Source organism: Perca fluviatilis, chromosome 23 (genome assembly GCF_010015445.1).
Source record: "Perca fluviatilis chromosome 23, GENO_Pfluv_1.0, whole genome shotgun sequence".
Classification (NCBI taxonomy): domain Eukaryota; kingdom Metazoa; phylum Chordata; class Actinopteri; order Perciformes; family Percidae; genus Perca; species Perca fluviatilis.
Window position 1 is genome coordinate 16,652,334 of NC_053134.1, and position 14,134 is coordinate 16,666,467.

The 14,134-nt window shown below is 40.4% G+C and overlaps 1 long non-coding RNA gene across 2 annotated transcripts in view; it reads left to right on the plus strand.

The window, feature by feature from the left end:
• Positions 1-14,134, plus strand: part of LOC120553146 — a 283,955-nt gene that overhangs the window by 175,127 nt on the left and 94,694 nt on the right. The gene's annotated exons all lie outside the window — the stretch shown is intronic.

The window sequence follows — 14,134 nt, forward strand, 5'->3', positions numbered from 1 at the left end:
TTATGAGTGTTGAAATATAAATATATATGTATATATATATAGTTTTTTTTTTTTTTAAGTGAGTGAGGATAGGTGCTATTTGATTGTCTGCTGGAAATTAGTAGGACACATTTTATCCGTAAAGACCTGTGGTTAAGTGTCCAATGGACAGTATCTGGCATTATTTCTGTCCTTTTCTGTACTTTCCTTGTTGGACTGCTCACACCATCACAACCATGTTTGATAAGGATCAGTGTGCCCTTAGGTCAAGGACTAGTGGTGTAAAAAGTATTTAGATTCTTTAGCATTGTTGCATTTTACTGTTGTAGTTGGTCAAGGTGGAGTTAATTTGAACTATTTGTTAATTATAACTCATATGATAATACTGCCTACCAGATATTATTGGTTCTTCTATGTGTTCGTAGTATAAAAAAAGTAGCAAACAGCAGTGCACACTGCTTTGTGTATCGCCAACACATCTTCTCATAATAAAAGAAAATTGTTGAATAAGAGCCAGACATTTTTTAGAAATAAAAATGATTTGCGTCAAATAATTTTTCTTATGTTTTTTTGACAAAAAGTTAAATTACATCATACAAAAATCTCAAAAAGACATCTACTCCTTCTCTCTCATTGAAAACCCCAGAATCTATGAATATACAGATTTTTTTTGTTTCAAAGTTTAACTACTGGGCACATAACGTCTCCTAAATCCATTCTTGGTGTATGTGCGCTTGAGGTGTAGTTTCCATATCACACTTGTTGAAGTTACATACTGGTCCGTGATTGGCTTCAAAACTAGTTGTGATGTCACAAAATCCTACTTCTACGAACACATGTTAAACTCAGATTTAATGTGAGCACAGCGAAGCTCTCCTTCTTCAGCAGATGAATGTGAAAATGGCTTTCTGGTGTCAAATTGCACAAACAACATTGTGCACAGTGAAGATCAAACATCTAAATAAAGTAACGATAACCTACACTTTTTGAACTGAGGGGGACTTTAATACACGCTTGTAAACACCATAGCTGTGCAAGCCGTTTCTGAAGTAAAGTAAAGGTATTAATACTATTAGACTAATGTAATACTATATTGTGCAGTCTGACCCAGCAGCTGCCACTTTCCGTGTGCAAGTACATTTGAGATGGACATCTTTTGCAGTGCAGGGGCAATGAGAAAGAAGGCGCAGGCAGGGAAGAAAATGGATATCTGTACCTATTAGCTCCACAGCTCCCGACTCAGATCCCAGGAGGATTTCTAACACAATGTTCTACAAACTGATGTTCCTGGAGGTTGGGCAGGGTTATCCGCATCCTCGGAGAAAGAGACGTACCTCATCCGACAGCCCAAAGGGTTCTGATCCAAAGACCTGAGGCTGTTAGGCTGAGTCGAAGTCTTAATATACAACCTTACAGTAGATGATGGTGTTCTTTTATCTATTTGATGTCATTCATATTTCTGTAAAGCCTCAGGGACTTTCGGAGGTTTTGCTGGGTCAATATCCCCATAAATTCCCCTTTGAATCTCCAGTAGAAATTATTCAAATTTCATGTAAACTGCACAAAATAATTTATTTTGAAAGTACTTATAAATGGATGACCTTTATGAATAAATATAATACCACAAAACTATTTAGACAGTTTTCTTTAATTAGATGTGGAGGATTTTGCCATGCCCCAGGTGCTGCTCACTCAAACTTGCGTAATTATGCAATTTTTCTAATAATTTCCATATTTTCCCCTTCCTTTACTTATTCTGCATTTTTCATTATGCCAATTAAGATTTGTGTTGTCTGAATTTGCAAACTGCCATCTGTCTGTCATAATGGGACAACAGTGGGGAGCTAGAGAGGAGAAGCTGTAGTTTCTATGTTCTCATTTTCATCATACTGTTATGTCATCACACGTTCGTATGTTCACTGATGTGGGCAAGTTTAAAGGGATAGTTCGGAAGCAGGCAGGAGTACCGACATGGAAGCTAAGCAATGTAAAAAAACTCATTATCGGTTTAAGTGTAGAGTATATTAAGAAAATGTTGACCGCTTTACCTTGCCCATTCCATTGGGGAACTGAAGCTGCTATATCCAGACTCCTTTGACAAAAAAAAAATATTTACGTCGCAGAACACAGGAGTTGCTGGGTTATGGCTGCCTCAATCGGTTAGTTTGTTTCTCTTTTTGTGTGACTTTGGAGTCTGGCTTTAAAAGGAAGCATAAATGGATTAGTGATTTAGATATTTTTAGGTGGGCCTTTTTCATGATTAAACTTATTTTATTGCCATTTCAACATTACTAATTTGCAAACAATATACACATTAAAACAAGGAGAAGAATAAAAAGACTTGCAGTATCTAATACTGTCTTACTACAATATTACACCTCAGATTTCATCCACTGAGCATGAACAATTATATAATGCACAGAAAACAAGGATGGGACACACCTATGTATAAAGTGTCATGGTGATCATCTCTACCTGTTATGTCCAGGTAGGATACCCCAGATCTTTCTGAAAACATTTACTATTATTAACTCTGTGAATAGGATGCTCAAAAGAAGCTATACCACCTCGTCTCTCTATTCTTTGAAACTAATATTCTCTTTTATCTTCCAATACCTCAGCACTATCCTGCTTCCCATCACGAGGGCTAGTTTCACACAAAAACACACTTGTGAGACAGGGGTTCTATAAGATAAATCCCCTCCTGTTTGTCTGTTTGACTTGTTTTGTAACTTTGCGAAACTAAAGATTGTCCAACATTTAACGCCATTGTCCCCATATTTAAAAAAACATCGCATCTTACCCTTCTCTATAATGTGTGGACGTTCAGAACAACTATGGACATATCTGCCTTCCGAAGTGGTCATATATTTGCCATGGTAACGGAACATTTCAGTAGGCACAATATAACGATACCAGCCAAGGTACACCTGACAAGGTAATGATGCTCCACAGTCATTTTCAAACCATAGTGGGGTAGGTAAGCTTTCACCAAGTGTCACACTACTGAGTACACAGACTAAAGCACCTCATATTTGTTAATTACATCTTTAAAAAAAACACTGTTGGATGAGAAGCCTATGAACAGAGAATCCATTAACAGCAGTTCTGTCCCGTAAAGTTGCAGTAAACAACCTTCTGTCTCGTTTTGTATTCCTATTACTGTAAGCTTGTGGTGAATGAGGAGAATGGGTCAAATAACTTGACCCATTACCAAACAGGAAATTCTGTAGTTGTTTGAGTATCCAGTTGGATCATTAATTTTAGGTGTCAACATTCTTGTTTCTTTTCTTCTGTCAAATAAGGTTAATATGCACATCTGGAACATTAGTACAAGTTATATCCCACCTAGGCATTGCTTCATTGTATTGAAGTATGGAATACAGTTGCTGACAGAGACATGGAAAAACACTTTAGAAAGTGGACAGTGTGTGTGTTTAACCTTCTGCACAGTGAATCCTGTCTTACACAAGATTCTGCAATGCTTGAAAAATAGGCTCTGAATATTTAAAGTATCTAAGTCGTGCTTATTGTTCCTGAAAACCAGAGTTTAGCCATTATGTGTACTGTATATTACAAAAATCAAAGAGCAAAACCTTTTCTGGATGTTCAGGATGACTTGGGCTGGGATGGCACTATACCCAGAGCTGATTCTGCATTTTTGCCTTGAACTTTTACTGTATAAGTTGACCGTGGTGACTTAACACCTCATGAAGCCAGTCAAGGGTGCACTCAGCGCCTCATAAAACCCCTCCAACACAGCTTGGCAGTGTCAAGGAGGAGTTAGGCTCTTCCATAGACAAAAAACAGGATATAATCCCGCTGTGACAAATCTGCATCACTTTTGATGCAATCAAACATTACTTTTGAGGGAGCTACCTGTGAAAAGGCCTGAGGTGTTTACAGTGTAAGTTATGCTCCCGCTCATCCTTGTTTATTGTGGAGTTTGGGGGGGGGATATTCTGAAGGCATTTCATAGTTACATTTTGTGATGTGTTCCGCAGGGAGAGAAAAGGCCGCAGAGGGCAGTAGAATTTATTGACTGAATTTCACAGTTATAAATGGGTCTTTTACAAGTGACATAAAGAAAATGATCTGTTCTCAGCAGAGGTGGAGATCTGTAAACCTGTTCTGTGTACTGCTAGCAGTCATGTCACTTGTATTCATTCAATAGACTATAACTTTGCTTTTGATAAATATAGTGCATAGACTCGAAGATGAAGACAAAGTATTTAAAGAGCCAGAATAGTTTCTTGCAGAGAAACCCTTAGACGCTGCATATATTGTCTCCAAGCAATATGTTCATTCTCCTTAGGCACTGTATGAACAGCCTGTATTTGCATTTTCGTATGTGGTTCGAGCTATGTTCACTATCATTGTCTTATACGTTTTGTAAAAAATTTGAGACTTCCATTCTTCACTCAGGACAGTCTATTGGGAGATCTCCAGAAGAATAATCATCTCTAGAGAAAAGCTGTAGCTATACAAAGAGACACTGTCTGTGCCGCACAGTATTACTCAAACAATACATATCCCTCACAAAACCACCCCGAGGCTTCAATGTCTTTCTTCCGACTGCTGTGGTCTGAAAATACAGCTGTATCGCACGCTGCAAATTCAGCACTGTTTTAGAAATCAAGCAATTTCGTCTTACGTGTTTTGTTTTCCACAGAATTGGAAATTTTTTTCAGCAAATAAACCCCCTGTTGGTACAGAGGGGAGACAGTCTAAAGTGACAGTATATTTGAATGAGACAGATCACTATTTTTTTCTTCAAAGTAAAGTACAATTGTTGAAGAGAATTCAAGGAAGGAGGTTGCTTATCACAGGAAGCATGAGATTTTGTGTCACCTGAATGGCATATTTTGTTTTACCAGAAAAAGAAAAGTGGTGGAAGTTACATGTAAACATTACAAGTAATAATCCTGCATTCAAATTAATTTTAAGTAAAAGTACAGGCGTGTTATCAGCAAAACATACCTAAAGATATAATATGTAATATGACTGCATTAAAATGTTTTACATATATTTTTAGTTGTTTACTCACATTGTCCCAAATGTTTCCAACAATGAGCCAGAGAAATCTGCTCCAAAGGGCATGCTGGTCTTACAGGGAGGTGTATTCAGGTGCATTCTTGGTGTATTGCTATTGCTATGGCGATCGCGCCATTGACCAACAAAATCCAGGTCTAAAGTCAACTGCTCCTCAGATCTCTGCAGGGTAAATCGAGACCGCTAGCTAGACTATCTGTCCAATCTGAGTTTTCTGTTGCACGACTAAAACAACCTTTGAACGTACACATGTTCCACCAAAACAAGTTCCTTCCCGAGGTTATTTTGCAGAGGCTCCGTGCGGAGCTTAGCGCCGCCCATGATGACTGGGATTAGTTTAAAGAAATGCCAAAAAAACACAGCCCGTTTTTCTCCCATCCCATAATGCTGTGTGGACGCTCCTCCGCAGCGGTGAAAGCAAGACTAATTTAAAGCAAACCATTTCCTGTGCACCAAAAACCTGCTGGACGATGGTTGTTTAGAAGACCAAATGTAACCGCTTCGTTTACATTGAGTCCCTTTTATCTACTGAGTTATCAGTAGCAGAAATACAAATATTTCACCACTAAGTTGTCATTTATCAATATTCTCCAGTGCTGGAAGCCTTTCAGGTTCACACCAATCACATTCCCTTGAAGATGCCATACTTAGCTCTGATTCCAAATCTATTTCTAGCTAATCACACCCACTACAATAGCAGTGACCTCAAACATTAGCCCTCATAGATGATTCTTTAAATAATAGTTAAGACTCAGTGCAGGTTTGGGCTCATCTGTCCAAGACAGAACAGGCAGCATGTGCTTTGGTTAAAGCCCCGAAGAAATGACAAACCTGGTTGTAGCCAGACTCCAAAACTCAGGTCTCAAAATTCCAATTATGCTCTTTATTCCCTTGATATTTGCCTTGCGTGTGCCAAGAATAAAATAAGACCGAATACAATAAATACAGATATATCTTAGATATATCTGGAAGTAAACGTGCTGCCCTTTATAAACAACTGAGGGAAATAGTATTTTCTTCCTGATAATCATACTTCTGTGATGGATGATAAAAGAATATCCACACAAGTAATAACCCTGAATGGGTTAAAAAAAACACCATGCTGTCTTTGATGTTACGCAGCATGCTATCTGGGATGTAAAATATCTTCTCATACAGTATGTCAATAAATACATTAATGAGATATATAAGATAGAAAATAGGCCTATTTGCTTTACCTCCCGTAGTGATGAAAACTGAAAACATCACATATACTTTATCAATTTGCATAACGTTCACAATACATGCAAGTAGACATCTGTAATGATAAAATGGAAAAAGACTTAGAGTCCGCATGCTGGATCCTGAGTGAGTCATAATGCCACAGTATGTGATGACCTACTTCACATTAAAAGACTATCTGGCTGTTGTGCAGCAGGCCAATTTACTTCATAGTGATGACAGAGAAAGAAAGAGTGAAAGAGAGCAAAAGAATGAGGGTGAGAGTGCAAGACTTGTCATGCTAGCTCTACTGCTATTGTTCTTCTAAAGCATTCATAATGCTTCAGTTGCGCCCACACACCTCTCTGAACCTCCCACACACATATGCACACATACAGATGCACACACACTTCATAGCCTTAGGCACAATCTCCAAGTGTGGTCAGACAAAAAGGTTGCTAAGTGCTAATTAATATGCAGGATATTTTAAAATTGAAATAATAAAGCAGCTTCTTCAAACACTCACATACTGTATGTGGCAATTTCTTAGTTAATTGACCATTTGCTAAACCACGCCCTCCTCTTAGTTACAGTTGCTATGCCTGTCTTGTGTTCTGGCACGACACATATGAAGTTAACAGTGATAACAGTTGAGAATTACCACTCAAAATTCTTTGTAGTTTGGGGGGTGACCTCTAGCTCCCCTGGTAGAACATGCTTTCTGGCAGCGGCCCAGGTTTGAATCCGACCTGGGGTCCTTTGCTGTGTGTCGTCCTCTCTCTTCTCTCTCTCCCCCTTTCCTGTCTGTCTACTATCACTATCTAATAAAATAAAATGCCCCAAAAAAGTCTTAAAAAATATATATTTATAATTTGTAACAATAGGTCCTTGATTTTCCCTCAGAGGTACACAAAAGCAGTGTCCGACTGACTTTTTAACATTTCCAGTTTACTCATTCTAAAACGAGAATCTTAGTGGGTCTTAAATATATGGCTTCATACGTGACATCATGCTAAAAGACCAAAGCTGCATGTCCCAGGCAAAAAGTCAGCAGCTTATAGACGGTATAGAAGATGAGAGAAACAGCATTATTGTTATATTGAATTGTTGAGCTAGTCCCTAAGTATGATGCGAAAAAATATAAGATCACTATACTATTATTTCCTTCTAATGTAACCCTGTTTGGCTGCTTAGCATACGTGAACGGGGACGTAAGTGTTATTAGTGATATGCTAGCTCCTGGCCTTGGAAATAATGTGCAGTTATTTAAAAAAATAAATAAAAAACTGTTAAGAACTCCAAATCTTGACAGACCTGCTGTGCCTAGTTACAGCTGCCAAGCTACGAATGGAAAATTGCTGTTCAGGGAAGGTTTAGCAAACGGTCAATTCATCGCGCCTGCTAAAGAAATAGCTATCCTCTGTGTGTGTGTGTGTGTGTGTGTGTGTGTGTGTGTGTGTGTGTGTGTGTGTGTGTGTGTGTGTAAGTATGTATGTATGTATGTATGTATGTAAGCAAAAAAAATTTATTACTAAGTGTGGCTGCACTGTAATAAGTCTGGGTCAGCTCGGCCACAAGTTCATTTTCCTCAACCTCTCTGGCAGCCTGGTGGTTGCTCCGATCCCCTTGTCAAAAAGACAACAGTAACAACTTAATGCTTTACCGTAGTCCCTATATTATGCAGTCAGGAGAGTTAACATTTGTATTCCTCATCATACTCGCTACGCTGCACTTACTCCTAAGCCCTGTCTACAACGCGGCAAAGTTTACGGCATAAAAGATGAGTTTTTTCTTTTCACCATGAGAGAGCGGAGACTAAGGAATATTGCCTGAGGATGTTTCATATCCCCATAGCCCTGACTGCATACTCTCTGCTCCCTTCTTTATCTCTTTTTTCTTAATCACTCATCTTTTCGCTCTATATCTCTCCCTTTTTTCTCCTGCTTTGTCTCTCTGAGATCAACCTGCCTCTTTTCTCCCTCCTAATTCTTTTTAACTTCCCTTCCTTCTTTCTCTATGCATGCCTTTCCTTCTCCTTCACTATCTCTCTTTCTGTTTCTTTTTTCCTCCTTCCTTGCCTATCTTGGCGAGAGTGCAAGCAGGTCTCTCTGTTCTTTCTGGGCCTCCCCTCTCCCTGTCAACCCAGCAGCATCCAGAGGAAGAAGCAGCACTGTCACTATGGACTGGCTCAGAGGAAGACAAGGCAGAGCAAGTGAAAGTTACAGAGAGGAGGGAGTTGGGGGGGGGGTGGAAGGAAAAACATGACAAGGAGGAGGTGTACAGATGACAAGTCCCTTCATGGGGGAGTTTTGTGAGGTGAGGGAGCTGGAGAAAGAGAGATGGGAAGGAAGGGAGGGGGACACAGACAGGCATGCAGGATGTTTTTTTGAGGAGAAACAGCTCAAGGATGGCACTTCTCCCCACAGGTTGGCTGTTCTGCCCGCGCTCCTCGAATAAGCTAGCCGACTGCACAGTACAGTGGGCAGATGTTGCTCACATCCGGCTCAATGGCTAAATGCATAATTCGCTTGTTGTTTACATAAACCATATCTTACCCGTCAGTGACTGCTTTATGCACACATTTATGAGGTGTGTGTGTGCCTCAGCCTCAGCGGGCCAATGGAAGGTGTGTGTGTGTGTGTGTGTGTGTGTGTGTGTGTGTGTGTGTGTGTGTGTGTTGGGAGATATAAGGATTTTGAGTGCATAGCTTTGTTGGTGTGGGGGGGGTGGTTTTAGGAAGGGGGAACAATTGAGCACATGATAGTTTTTAATTGTGTGACTGTGGTTGTAAAATTGTATATTTTGTTATTATGTTTTGTATTTCACTTGCATGACATTTTTATTGTGTTATGACCTGTTAAGGGACTACGGGCGGAAAATAGCACTTGTGCTACAACCTGGCACAGTGCATCTCTCCTTGTTCTTATACAAGGTTAATGTTAACTTGTGCATTGTCCCTGTTTTAAATAAAATGAATCTGAATCTGAATTTATTGAGTCAGTGAGACAATGGCAGCGCCGTGTGCATTTACTTCACATGTCGTGGTTTAACCTAATGTGTGGTATAGCCATGTAAGGCTAATGTTTTGATACCTTAAACTCAGCAAGCATTATGATCATCTTACCCTGAATCATTGATTCACAGTGCTCTGTTATTAGTTTAACATTAATGTTTAAGCCAGCACGGTATGGAGCCTTCATAAGTCATTCCCTGGATTGGGTGATAGAACATGTGCCCCCTTGATATGCCTTACCCATATAGTTTTCAGTTCCCTGTCCCGACATCTAATAAATAAAGCTCTTTGACTTCAAAGTGCAGATGCATTCTCTTTGATGTGCACACATCCGTTTTCTAGTTAAGTAATCCCTAACTGTGGACTGTGGTGGAAAAAAGCTCTATAGACGATTTGTGTTTGTCCCTAGGACACTGCGCAAAAAGATCAAGTTCCAACACTAGTACTTCTCTGAGTGATGCTACTAGGACCCACTGGGCAAAAAAAACAGGTCAGTGGAAAAGGGGCTACACAGTATCAGCCCGATAAGGGCTTGACGTGACAGACATGAGGTGAGGAACAAAAATGTGTGTTTTCTGCAACAATTGCCTGGTTTATCCCATGCAGTGGAGGGAAACCATATACAGTATGGGACCCCCTCCCGAGAACTGCTATGACGTGTTTTTGACGCTCTTCCACATTCTTCCAAATACAGAAAAAAGAGAGAAATTATGTTTGTGCTGGCAGGGGACCAGAGACATCGGTTACGTTTGTACCTCACCCAGGCCTTGAAACACAGCAAACTGTCATTGATATGTACGTGTAATCCGCCAAGTCGCAGCAAGAATTTCCAACTTAATGATTGCCTTATCGAACACAGCGACCCTCCGAAAAGACAAAGAATATTGTTTATCCTGATCCCAGCATTGAAATGGTTAATGCAGGATGATGCACTTTAATGGGACGTGGTTGACCTTCTACAACCACACGTCCCTTCAAGGTCACTCGGGTCCGCTGACCTCTTGTTACTGGTTGTCCCAAGATCAATTTTGAAGCACAGGGGCCCCCTTTGCAGTTGTAGCCCCCAAACTCTGGAACGAGTTGCCTCTGCATGTCAGGCTGACCCCTACACTGCCGGTTTTGAAATCCTGTGTTAAAACACATCATAAACTTGAGGTTTGTGTGTGTATTTGTGTTGTTTAAGGGGTTTTGTGGGTTATTTTTGTACAGCACTTTGGTCAACTGTTTTTAAATGTGCTTAATAAATTAATTTGGATTGGATAAAAGCTTCCACAGGCAATCAAAAAAGCCTGACCTGAAAATCATGTTCTTAACAGAAACAGAATTTTTAATAATGTAAATGTCCTTGTACATGTTACTTTCCAGCTTCCTTATCATTAAATTGACAGGACTACACAGCTGAAGTGATGAACCTTTCATAAAAAGGCTGTATAAGATCCAGTAGCCTCCAGAGATATGGAAACACACCTGAGCCCCTGCACGCAGCTGTTGAAGGTGGAAACAAATCATCTGTTTTTAAAACATGCTCACATCTCTCACAACCTAGAATTGGCTCATTTGCGTTATTTGTTGTTGAAGTGGTTTATTCCTTTTAATTTAATTTCCTGTGCATAAGAAAGGCTCCTTCATTAAATACTTTTATTTTTGTCATCTTTCAAATGCCGCAAAAGAATTGGACCAGGCATTTCAGTGTATAAAATCAAAGTATGTCTGTGGTAAGATATGTGAGTGAACAGCATCTTATGCAGAGTTTACACTAAACTACATTTTGCGGTAAAAAAAAAAAAGGTTTACCTGATATCTACTGCTTTGCACAACAACTCATGCTTTAGCAAGTTAGAACAAAGTTTGGAGAAATAACTGTGGATTTAAAGGTAGGTGTATCTGAGCGCTCCTGCTGCGACAGCCACCTTCTGTGATTGTTGAAACAGCAAGTTTGTTCAGGATAAGAGGCTTTTTTTCACTCCCCGTTCTCTGGCTCACCTCTCCACCAACTCCACAAATACAGCATCTCCGTAACCTAAGAAGACTACTGCGAGTTATGCAACATGAACACTTGGGGACACATTGGCCAAAGCATATTTGTGATTGATTTTCCCCTAAACCGATGATCGTAACATCTCTCGTCCTGTTTGGTGGCGTTTTCTGCACAATATTGATTGACAATGACTGCCCTCTTAGTGCGACTCTTCAATGGCTCCCTGAAATGCTTCTTGTTTCTCTGTTGCCTCATTATAATCCTTTGTGTGTCCTCTGTGAATGGCTGATGATGATTATGCAAATGTTCCATCAGAGAGCAGCATGGGTAATTATCACAGCAGAGAATGGGGCTTTTTGAAATTCTCTGACTGCTGAAGAGAAAACCATGGGTTTTCAGTATGTGTGAGGTTGCGTATTTATAAGTTTGGGCTGGCTGGGGGCTTTGAGATTGTGGCCATGGTGATGCTTACCAAACCTGTTGAGGGTTTTGTGAGGTTCACACATTGTGAGTTAGAATGACTCCATCTGCACAGGAAGTTGTGTAGGGAATTTGGTGAATTTAAAGTAGTTTATTTTATCCCACAAAACCCATTTTTATCCAGCTGTTTCATCTCTCGTTAGCTCTACGTTAGAGCTTGTTGCAGGGCCTGCCCATCTTCAGGTTGAGTTTCTAAATGCCCTGGTATACCGTAATACCTTGAGACCGCCCAAGCCTACATGCATGCATCCATAATTGACACCTGATATACTCTGGCTGTGATCAACATGGAGACAGACACATGCAGAGCATCAGTATTCACCCAGGCACTAATGAGGGCAGCTAGGAGGTGCAGGGGCCTGTGGTGAACAGGTGGGGTCCTGGCAGCAGACCTCAGCACGTCTCTGAGGAGTGAAGTGTCTCATTATGTGTGGAAAGATATACACAGATAAAGTGAAAGAAACATAGAGATAGACTGAGACAGACGAATAGAGTGAGAGGGGAAAGAGGGACAACACCGTTAAAAGCCTGTGGTTCAGAAGGAAATGGGAAAGGAGCAGACTTCCACATGAGAGGCCAGCTTTGAGAGCTTCAGTACTCAAGATGAGTGGCCCCCTGACTGGGGTGAAGGGAGGTCGGCTGCCTGGGGTCAATTAACCTCTAGTGCAGCCTGAGCTGGGCTCTAGGGAACACTGTTTTTTATAGATACTGACGAGGCACAATTTCTCTCCTAGAACTGCGAGGGTGGTTGCATAAAGCAGGTCATGAGGCAATGAGGCGTAGAAGGCACACCAATTAAAAAATGATCCTTACTTTGGTCGGCCATGTCACTTCCTCTCACGAACACTTCCTCTAGCGGGGTCAGGTGTTGGGAGAACTTTTGAAGGAATTTTGCTCACAGCAAAAAAGTTAGGTTACCACAGAAATTGTATTTTCAATTGATCTATTTTCATTGTTTTAGAGAACAAAGGCATGTCATCTCCAAGCGATCAGAACAATAGGTCCAATCTAAAATCTGACGGACTCTGTAAGGGTAGATCGCAGCAGTCATTGAGGACAGAAACACAACATAAATCATCACCCCGAAAAAGTTACCTTCCCCTTTCGAGACATAAAAGTCCATTTGTCAGTGAAGTCAGCAAACTTCCCACAGTTCTTGTAGCTGCCTGGCATGCTGCCAAATACACCAACCGAGCAGAAAGGCCCAGGCTATGATGTGTGTATGTGCAAGGGTATGACATACTCCATTCTCTTCTCTCGCATCCCTAATATGATTAAGTCAGGCCAGTTAATGCAATAATCTTGCAACAATGCACAGTATAATGCTCCAATCAATGCCAATAAAACTGTACTCCTTCCTCCTATTGGCCATGCCAAAAACACACAAGTCATCAAGTCTGTGTTTGCTCCTCATCACCTCCCTTCGTTTTATCGTCGAGCATTCCCCCGCAACAAATAAACAACAAAGACACGAGAAGGAAGAAAGAAAGTGGCACTGTGATTCACGTTGAAAACAAGCATTTCTCCTTTGTCTTTGCTTTCATAGTCGTACCTCCTCTGTTTGCCTTTCTTTCCATGTATGTCTCTTCTTCCCCTCCTCCCATCGCTCTGTGGGAGGCTGTCAGAGGGGCAGCGAGCATGCATCAGAGGAAAATGGCAGCAATGCATGTAGAATCCTGTGTGGATCGCAGCAGGTCTAAGGGCCGTTAAAAATCATCATTATAGGACTGTCTCAGCTGCAGTTCCAACGGGAGGGGGAGGAAGAGTTGATTGGATGGAGGTGAAGAGTCAGGCAATTGGTGCTCATCTGCCTTGACTTGCTTCACACTGCAGGGAACACATTGACAAGGAAATAAGAAGTTGTTACTGCTATGTTTTGGTCAGTCTTCCACATATTGTTTATCTTTGCATCAGTTTCCTTCTCTCTCTGCATCGTATTCACAGACATTTTACAGCAAAATTAATTAATCAGCGCTATACCAATAACCTTCTTTGGGCACATTTTGTTTCCTGGTGATTCTTTCTTAGTTCGAGGTGGAAATTAGGATCACTTCTCAGTTTTCTATATCTTTTGTTATCAGCTCACATGTCAGTACCTTACTCCAAACTTGTTTAACCTAAATGCAACCTACTTGAAATTCTATTTATTAGATTGTAAACTAGATATATAATATTTTGATCTACAGCTCTATTCTATAAAGTATACCTTTCAAACACGGAAAAAGAAAAAGGGAGTTATTTCAAATGCCCCTGGTTCTGGAAGTAAAAGTCCCATTCATTTTTCCTAAAGACAATATTACATGACATTAAATTCTCCTGGTTGAATCGTCAGTCCAAAAGATTTAACAACTGCACTACAAAATATCTGCTTCTTTTCGTAACAAAATCAAGGATACAAGCTTGTGTACATATAAATTCTGCAGGAGATTTTA